This window comes from Bombina bombina, chromosome 4 (genome assembly GCF_027579735.1).
Source record: "Bombina bombina isolate aBomBom1 chromosome 4, aBomBom1.pri, whole genome shotgun sequence".
NCBI lineage: Eukaryota > Metazoa > Chordata > Amphibia > Anura > Bombinatoridae > Bombina > Bombina bombina.
This window is the reverse complement of record NC_069502.1, coordinates 1088353226-1088363617: the sequence shown is the minus strand read 5'-3', so window position 1 is coordinate 1088363617 and position 10392 is coordinate 1088353226.

The following is a 10392-nucleotide window of genomic DNA, read 5'->3' as shown; positions in this document are numbered from 1 at the left end:
ATTAACCCATATCCTGCCCCCCCTACACCGTCGCCACCTATAATAAATTTATTAACCCCTAATCTGCCCCCCACTACGCCGCCGCCACTGTAATAAAATTATTAACCCCTAAACCTAAGTCTAACCCTAACCCTAACGCCCCCCTAACTTAAATATTAATTAAATAAATCGAAATAAATTAACTCTTATTAAGTAAATGAATCCTATTTAAAACTAAATACTTACCTTTAAAATAAACCCTAATATAGCTACAATATAAATAATAATTATATTCTAGCTATCTTAGGATTTATATTTATTTTACAGGTACCTTTCAATTTATTTTAACCATGTACAATAACTATTAAATAGTTATTAACTATTTAATAGCTTACCTAGCTAAAATAAAGAGAAATGTACCTGTGAAATAAATCCTAACCTAAGTTACAATTACACCTAACACTACACTATACTTTAATAAATTATTCCTATTTAAAAATAAATACTTACCTGTAAAATAAACCCTAAGATAGCTACAATGTAATTAATAATTATATTATAGCTATCTTAGGATTTATATTTATTTTACAGGTAACTTTGTATTTATTTTAGCTAGTTAGAATAGTTATTAAATAGTTATTAACTATTTAATAACTACATAGCTAAAAGAAATACAAAATTACCTGTAAAATAAATCATAACTTAAGTTACAATTAAACCTAATACTACACTATCATTAAATTAATTAAATAAATTAACTACAAATAACTACAATTAAATACAATTACATAAACTAACTAAAGTACAAAAAATAAAAAAAGCTAAGTTGCAAAAAATAAAAAAATAAGTTACAAACATGTTACAAATATTACAACAATTTTAAGCTACTTACACCTAATCTAAGCCCCCTAATAAAATAACAAACCCCCCCAAAATAAAAAAATGCCCTACCCTATTCTAAATTAAATAAATTTCAAAGCTCTTTTACCTTACCAGCCCTTAAAAGGGCCATTTGTGGGGGCATGCCCCAAAGAAAACAGCTCTTTTGCCTGTAAAAGAAAAATACAACCCCCCCCAACATTAAAACCCACCACCCACATACCCCTAATCTAACCCAAACCCCCCTTACAAAAACCTAACACTAATCCCCTGAAGATCATCCTACCTTGAGTCGTCTTCACTCAGCCGAGCCACCGATGGAACTGAAGAGGACATCCGGAGCGGAAGAAGTTAATCCTCCAAGCGGCGCTGAAGAAATCTTCCATCCGATGAAGTCATCATCCAGGCGGCGCTGAAGAAAAGTCTTCGATCCGTCCGATGTCATCTTCAAAGAGGCGCTGAAGAGGTCTTCTATCCGGGCGAAGTCATCTTCCAAGCCGGGTCTTGAATCTTCCTTCCGCCGACGCGGAACCACCTTCTTCACCGACGAACTACGACGAATGACGGCTGCTTTAAGGGACGTCATCCAAGATGGCGTCCCCTCAATTCCGATTGGCTGATAGGATTCTATCAGCCAATCGGAATTAAGGTAGGAAAATCTGATTGGCTGATGGAATCAGCCAATCAGATTGAGCTCGCATTCTATTGGCTGATCGGAACAACCAATAGAATGCGAGCTCAATCTGATTGGCTGATTCCATCAGCCAATCAGATTTTTCCTACCTTAATTCCGATTGGCTGATAGAATCCTATCAGCCAATCGGAATTGAGGGGACGCCATCTTGGATGACGTCCCTTAAAGGAGCCGTCATTCGTCGTAGTCCGTCGGTGGAGAAGGTGGTTCCGCGTCGGCGGAAGGAAGATTCAAGACCCGGCTTGGAAGATGACTTCGCCCGGATAGAAGACCTCTTCAGCGCCTCTTTGAAGATGACATCGGACGGATCGAAGACTTTTCTTCAGCGCCGCCTGGATGATGACTTCATCGGATGGAAGATTTCTTCAGCACCGCTTGGAGGATTAACTTCTTCCGCTCCGGATGTCCTCTTCAGTTCCATCGGTGGCTCGGCTGAGTGAAGACGACTCAAGGTAGGATGATCTTCAGGGGATTAGTGTTAGGTTTTTGTAAGGGGGGTTTGGGTTAGATTAGGGGTATGTGGGTGGTGGGTTTTAATGTTGGGGGGGGTTGTATTTTTCTTTTACAGGCAAAAGAGCTGTTTTCTTTGGGGCATGCCCCCACAAATGGCCCTTTTAAGGGCTGGTAAGGTAAAAGAGCTTTGAAATTTATTTAATTTAGAATAGGGTAGGGCATTTTTTTATTTTGGGGGGTTTGTTATTTTATTAGGGGCTTAGATTAGGTGTAAGTAGCTTAAAATTGTTGTAATATTTGTAACATGTTTGTAATTTATTTTTTTATTTTTTGTAACTTAGCTTTTTTTATTTTTTGTACTTTAGTTAGTTTATGTAATTGTATTTAATTGTAGTTATTTGTAGGTAGTTTATTTAATTAATTTAATGATAGTGTAGTATTAGGTTTAATTGTAACTTAAGTTAGGATTTATTTTACAGGTAATTTTGTATTTCTTTTAGCTATGTAGTTATTAAATAGTTAATAACTATTTAATAACTATTCTATCTAGCTAAAATAAATACAAAGTTACCTGTAAAATAAATATAAATACTAAGATAGCTATAATATAATTATTAATTATATTGTAGCTATCTTAGGGTTTATTTTACAGGTAGGTATTTATTTTTAAATAGGAATAATTTATTAAAGTATAGTGTAGTGTTAGGTGTAATTGTAACTTAGGTTAGGATTTATTTCACAGGTACATTTCTCTTTATTTTAGCTAGGTAAGCTATTAAATAGTTAATAACTATTTAATAGCTATTGTACATGGTTAAAATAAATTGAAAAGTACCTGTGAAATAAATATAAATCCTAAAATAGCTAGAATATAATTATTATTTATATTGTAGCTATATTAGGGTTTATTTTAAAGGTAAGTATTTAGTTTTAAATAGGATTCATTTACTTAATAAGAGTTAATTTATTTAGATTTATTTAATTAATATTTAAGTTAGGGGGGCGTTAGGGTTAGGGTTAGACTTAGGTTTAGGGGTTAATAATTTTATGACAGTGGCGGCGGCGTAGTGGGGGGCAGGATAGGGGTTAATAAATTTATTATAGGTGGCGACGGTGTAGGGGGGGCAGATTAGGGGTTAATAAATTTATTATAGGTGGCGACGGTGTAGGGGGGGCAGGATAGGGGTTAATACATTTAATATAGGTTGCGGCGGGTTCAGGGAGCGGCGGTTTAGGGGTTAATACATTTATTATAGTTGCGGTGGGCTCCGGGAGTGGCGGTTTAGGGGTTAATATGTATAGAGTAGCTTGCGGTGGGCTCCGGGAGCGGCGGTTTAGGGGGTAATAACTTTATTTAGTTGCGGCGGTGTAGGGGGGGGGCAGATTAGTGGCGTTTAGACTCGGGGTACATGTTAGGGTGTTAGGTGCAGACATCTCCCATAGAAATCAATGGGATGTCTGTCAGCAGCAAACTTGTACTTTCGCTATGGTCAGACTCCCATTGATTCCTATGGGATCCGCCGCCTCCAGGCTGGCGGATTGAAAACCAGGTACGCTGGGCCGTAAAAGTGCTGAGCGTACCTGCTAGTTTTTTGATAGCTAGCAAAAGTAGTGAGAATGTGCCGCACTTGTGTGCGGAACATCTGGAGTGACGTAAGAATCGATCTGTGTCGGACTGAGTCCGGCGGATCGATGCTTACGTCACAAAATTCTACTTTTGCCAGTCTCGAGCCTTTGATAACTAAGGCGAATCAGCCTCGCCACAAATACGCTGCGGAATTCCAGCGTATTTGAGGTTGACGGCTTGATAACTAGGCCCCTTTATCTGCATTTCCTTTGCTAAAGGGAACATGGAAAATTTGAAATTCAGATAGTAAGGTTTCTGTTCCGCTGGCTATTACTCAGGTTGCCCTCCCTCATAAAGCTGATAAGGAGGATACGCCGGTAGCCTCTGAGAGTTAAATTTCAGATTTGGACAGTATAATTCCTTCATCTGATGCTGAAATAGTAACCTTCAGATTTAATTTAGTTTAGTTTAATTTAGAATTGTCAATCCTAAAGAATCTAGTAAACTTTATAAATTCTAGGATTCCACTGTGGAAGTTTTTCCTGTTCCGGGCCATGCTAGGAGATTTTTCACAGGAAGGGAAAAGTCACGGATTAATTTTTCCCTGTCTTTAAAAAAAAAAAAAGTTTTCTGTCACTGTTTCCATTAAATATCATAGCGCACAGTGCCTAAATAATAGGGGCCTTTTCTACTCTGAACTTTGATCCCTAGAGAGGATAGCTGCTCTTTTAAGGATCAATGGACTAAGCTGGAGGCTTACATGGAACAAGTGCAGCATCTTATCGGTGCAATGCCTTGTCTGATTTCTTTTTGGTAGGGACTCCTTTGGGATTCAGAATAGGATTAGGGCTATTAAGCTGGGACCCACGATATCTGACTTTGCTGTGCTAGCCCGTGGGGCGTTGTGGCTATATTCAAGGTCAGTGGATGTTTCCCCTTACTCCAAGCTTCTGGTGCTTCCTTACAAGGGTAAGACCTTGTTTGGTACTGATCTGACAGAAATATTTCTGATATTTTTGGTGGAAAAGGGTCTTTTCTACCACAAGACAAGTTGAATAGTCCTTCAAGAGGTCAGATTAAAAACCTGCAACTGAGTCTAATCCAGCATTAAGGGTTTTGCCCCCGATCCTGGATCGGACTAAGTGGTGGACTGAATTATCTGTTTTCTTCAAACCTGGATACAGGATGTCCCAGTTAGGCTGCGGACTTAGTATCTCAGGGTTACTAAACGGAATTTGAAACCTTTCCTCCTAGAGGTAGGTTCCATCTCTATTGTTTATCTGCTGTCCAGATATAAGAGAGGCAATTTTGTATTGCTTTGGGATTCTTCCCTGGGAGTGATTCTGGAAAGGAGATTTTTTTTCATTCTATTCTAGACTAAGTATCTCAACGAGTTTTCTCAGGGTACCGTCCTTCAAAATGGAAACCATTGGTTCCATTTTATTCTGTGGTCGAAGAGGGTCAGTTCATTATAACCATAGATCTAGAGGATGCTTGTCTTAAAGTTCTTGAAATTTGTCTTTCTGTCAAACTTTTTTAGTTTGTGGCTCTCCCCTTTGGCTTTGCCACGGCTCCCAGAGGAGGCTATTTTGGCAATGATCAAGTTTCGGGGAATTGCTATGGTGCCCTTCCTGGGCAGCAGCCTCCTGAGAGAATTACAGCTCATTCCATGAGAGCTGTCTCCTCTTCTCGGGCTTTCAAAAATGATGCTTTGGTGGAACAGATTTGCAAAGCTGCAACTTGATCTTCTCTGCATACTTTTTCCAAATTGTATTCTTTTGCCTCGGGTGAGGTTTCTTTTGGGAGAAAGGTTCTTCAAGCGGTGGTGCCTTCTGTTTAGGTCTGCCTGTCTTGTTTTCCCTCCCTAATCATCTGTGTCCTCTAGCTTGGGTATTGGTTCACACTAGTAATTGATGACGTCGTGGACTCACCATATCTTAAGAAAAAAAGACTTTTTTTGCTTACCTGATAAATGTATTTCTTTCCTGATATGGTGAGTCCATGACCCCACCCTTAAATTTATGAAAGTTGTTTTTGACTTAACCTCAGGCACCTCTACACCTTTTGTGATACTTAACAGCTTTGCTGTGGTGCTCTTTGCCGCCTCCTGCTGGCCAGGAGTGATATTCCCACTAGTAATTGATGACGTTGTGGGTTAACCATATCCGGAAAGAAAGAAATGTATCAGGTAAGCATAAATTTTCTTTTACAGACATATATACACATATAAACACATACATACAGATTTATACCTATCTAGACATAAATAAATATAAAGGAGCCCTTTGCAGTTAAAGGGATACTAAACCCAATTTTTTTTTCTTTCATGATTCAGATAGAACATGCAATTTTACGCAACTTTCTAATTTACTCCTTTTATCAAATGTTCTTTATTTGAAAAAGAAGGCATCTAAGCTAAGGAGCCAGCCAATGTTTGGTTCAGTACACTAGATAGCACTTGTTTAATGGTGGGTGCATTTAGACAACAATCAGCAAGCATAACCCTGGTTGTAAGCCAAAAATGGTCCGGCTTCTAAACTTACATTCTTGCTTTTCAAATAAAGATAGCAATAGAATGAAGAAAAATTGCTAATAGTAGTAAATTAGAAAGTTGCTTAAAATTGCATGCTCTATCTGAATCATGAAAGAAAAAAATTGGGTTCAGTGTCCCTTTAAGTAGATGAAAACATGGAAAAACATATTTATGCAATATTCATATTTCATAAAGTGTTTTAATGTGTATTTACTGTAAATATTTAAAATTCCAATATTCTGCACATAGCAGAATATGTTCTATGTCTTTTTAAATATATATATATCTATACATGCACTATCTCACAAAAGTGAGTACACCCCTCAAATTTTTGTAAATATTTTATTATATCTTTTCATGTGACAACACTGAAGAAATTACACTTTGCTACAATGTAAAGTAGTGAGTGTACAGCCTGTATAACAGTGTAAATGTGCTGTCCCTTCAAAATAACTCAACACACAGCCATTAATGTCTAAACCGTTGGCAACAAAAGTGAGTACACCCCTGAGTGGAAATGTCCAAATTGGGCCCAAAGTGTGAATATTTTGTGTGGCCACCATTATTTTCCAGCACTGCCTTAATCCTCTTGGGCATGGAGTTAAACAGAGCTTCACAGGTTGCCACTGGAGTCCTTTTCCACTCCTCCATGACAACATCATGGAGCTGGTGGATGTTAGAGACCTTGCGCTCCCCCACGTTCCATTTGAGGATGCCCCACAGATGCTCAATAGGGTTTAGGTCTAGAGACATGCTTGGCCAGTCCATCACCTTTATCCTCAGCTTCTTTAGCAAGGCAGTGGTCATCTTGGAGGTGTGTTTGGGGTCGTTATCATGTTGGAATACTGCCCTGCGGCCCAGTCTCCAAAGGGAGGGAATCATGCTCTGCTTCAGTATGTCACAGTACATGTTGGCATTCATGGTTCCCTCAATGAACTGTAGCTCCCCAGTGCCGGCAGCATTAATACAGGCCCACACCATGACACTTCCACCACCATGCTTGACTGTAGGCAAGACACACTTGTCTTTGTACTCCTCACCTAGTTGCCGCCAGACACTCTTGACACCATCGGAACCAAATAAGTTTATATTGGTTTCATTGAACCACAGTACATGGTTCCAGTAATCCATGTCCTTAGTCTGCTTGTCTTCAGCAAACTGTTTATGAGCTTTCTTGTGCATCATCTTTAGAAGAGGCTTCCTTCTGGAATGACAGCCATGCAGACCAATTTGATGCAGTGTGCGGCATATGGTCTGAGCACTGACAGGCTGACCTCCAACCCCTTCAACCTCTGCAGCAATGCTGGCAACACTCATACGTCTATTTCCCAATGATATCCTCTGGATATGATGCTGAGCATGTGCACTCAACTTCTTTGGTCAACCATGTTCTGAGTGGAATCTGTCCTGTGAAACCACTGTATGGTCTCGGCCACTGTGCTGCAGCTTAGTTTCAAGATCTTGGCAATCTTCTTATAGCATAGACCATCATTATGTAGAGCAACAATTCTTTTTTTCAGATCCTCAGATAGTTCTTTGCCATTAGGTGCCATGTTGAACTTCCAGTGACCAGTATGAGAGAGTGTGAGAGCGATAACACCAAATGTAACACACCTGCTCCCCATTAACACCTAAGGATTTGTAACACTAACGAGTCACATAACACCGGGGAGGGAAAATGGCTAATTGGGACCAATTTGGACATTTCCACTTAGGGGTGTACTCACTTTTGTTGCCAACAGTTTAGACATTAATGGCTGTGTGTTGAGTTTTTTTTGAGGGGACAGCTAATTTACACTGTTATACAGGCTGTACACTCACTACTGTACATTGTAGCAAAGTGTCATTTCTCCAGTGTTGTCACATGATGCGACCGAATGTTAGTGCAGAAACTTCGATTAAGCACTACCAATTCTTTCAATGGATATTGCGACCACCCTAATCTGTGCTGGTATTACAAGATGAAAGTTATAGTTTGCTCTTGAGCACAGGCCAAAACTGCACTAGAATATTTAGCCCGACTTGAGACCTAAGTAAAGTGTAAGGGTTAAAAAAAAAAGTTGCACAACACACATTAAAATAAACTATTATATATGTGTGTGTGTAACACATAAATAAGCATATATATATATAGAGAGAGAGAGAGAGAGAGAGAGAGAGAGAACGAGAGAGAGAGAGAGAGAGAGAGAGAGAGAACGAGAGAGAGAGAACGAGAGAGAGAGAACGAGAGAACACATCAAAGAAAGAAGGCACTCTCTGTATTGATCATAAACTTTTAATGAATTATCGTTTTTGGGGTATCCCGGTTTAATTAATTAAACAGAAGTTTATGATTAATACGGAGAGTGCCTTCTTTGATGAGAGAGAATATGACTCTCACAAACAGGATACACTTGCCAGTGTGACCCAGATACAAGCAGTGTAAACCATGTCAGTGCTATACATCCCATAGTAATCCAATACATCCCATAATGATACAAACAAACAGAAAATCTAAGACAACAGATCCAGATGTGAATAATAGATAATAAAACATTGTCTTATATTTAGTTATCACAGCCTAATATATAGTAGCAGAATGCCCATAACTAGCAAAAAGGGAGATTAACAAACTGAAAATGATGTGCTAGAGGGTAGATAGCAGTAAAGGGCAGTGATTGTTTCAAAGTGTATTCTTCTTCTTTCCTTCCTTCCTTTCTCGCTTCTTTCCCTTTCTCCCTCCCTTCCTCCCTCAACTCTCTTCTTTGTTTCCCTCCCTCCCTTCCTCCCTCAACTCTCTTCTTTGTTTCCCTCCCTCCCTTCCTCCCTCAACTCTCTTCTTTGTTTCCCTCCCTCCCTTCCTCCCTCAACTCTCTTCTTTGTTTCCCTCCCTCCCTTGCTCCCTTATTTCACTCCTTTCTTTCCCTCCCTTCTTTCTTCCCCCATTTTCTCCTCTCCCTCCCCACTTTTCTCTTCTCTCTCTCTTCCTCCCTTCTTTCCTTCTTTCCCTTTTCTCCCCTCCCCTTCTTTTCTCTCCCTTCTTTCAATGAGAAAATGGTATGAGATGCATGCAATTCAACCTACCTGTATGCAAATGTTTTGCTAGCCCATTTTCTTTTGAATTGTTAAGAAAAAACAAACATAAACATTTTACACACTGACCCCCCAAAAATATTAAGGGCAAAAAAGGCCTAAAACCTTTGGGTGGGGGAGGGGGGGCAGCAGTAGAATTTTGAGTGCCAAGGGCAGCACAAAGCCTAAATACGCCACTGATATCTAGAGTAAAAGCGAGTGCCAGTCTACTATAACTGGTGTGGTGTATTGTGAGCGCAACTATATTCCTGTAGGCTGAATGGGACAAGCCTTCACAATAACATTACCTGAGAGTGCCTGCTGTCTCTATTGGGGCTAGTAATGTGAATAGACTATTGGAGTGATGGGGTAGTTAGATAATAATTATTATCACTTAGCTAATGTGTTACAAAGGTAGCGGGACAAGGATATAATACAGACACAAATATGTAATGCAAATCCAATTGAGAATGGACATGATATATAACTATCCCGGATATCTAAAACATAAATACTCTGTATGTGTGTGTCATACCTCCTTACTGGAAAGCGGTGAGAAAGCCTACATAAATTGTAGGATTTTACAAGGAAACACAAAAAATGTAAATACATACATAAAGTGACAAAGGGAGCAACCCCTAAAATGTAACATTTGCGTACAAAATTGAGTATTCGAGTCGTAACATCAGTACTGAAAAGCGTATATGTTCTAAGAGATACTATACAGATATTAAAAGAGTAAATAGGTGAAAACAAGTACACTACCACCTACATTGCATGGATGTCCAAAACACTTTAGAGGAAGCAATGCCAGTAAACCCCCATATTCAAACCTCAGTGGGGGAACGTGGTCGATAAGAATAAAGCGTAAGTCCTTCACTGAATGTCCCTGCTCAAAAACGTGCCTGGCCACTGGTTGGTCGCTATTTTTCTTATCCAGTGCAGTCCGTATGGCACTCCAATGGTTAGCCATATGTTTTTTTATGTCGTCAGATGTTTTTCCTATGTAAAATAGACCACAAATACAGTTCAGCATGTATATTACGAATTTGGTAGTACATGTCAGATGATATTTGATAGGGAAATGCTGGTTAGTTTGAGGGTGTCTGAAACTACTCCCTTGGATCATAGAATGGCAAGTAGTACAGCTTGGACATCTGAATGAACCTAATCTAGAGGGTCTGGTAGTTGCTTTTGTACTGTAGCTGTTAATTGGGTCTGTCCTCATGAGAATAT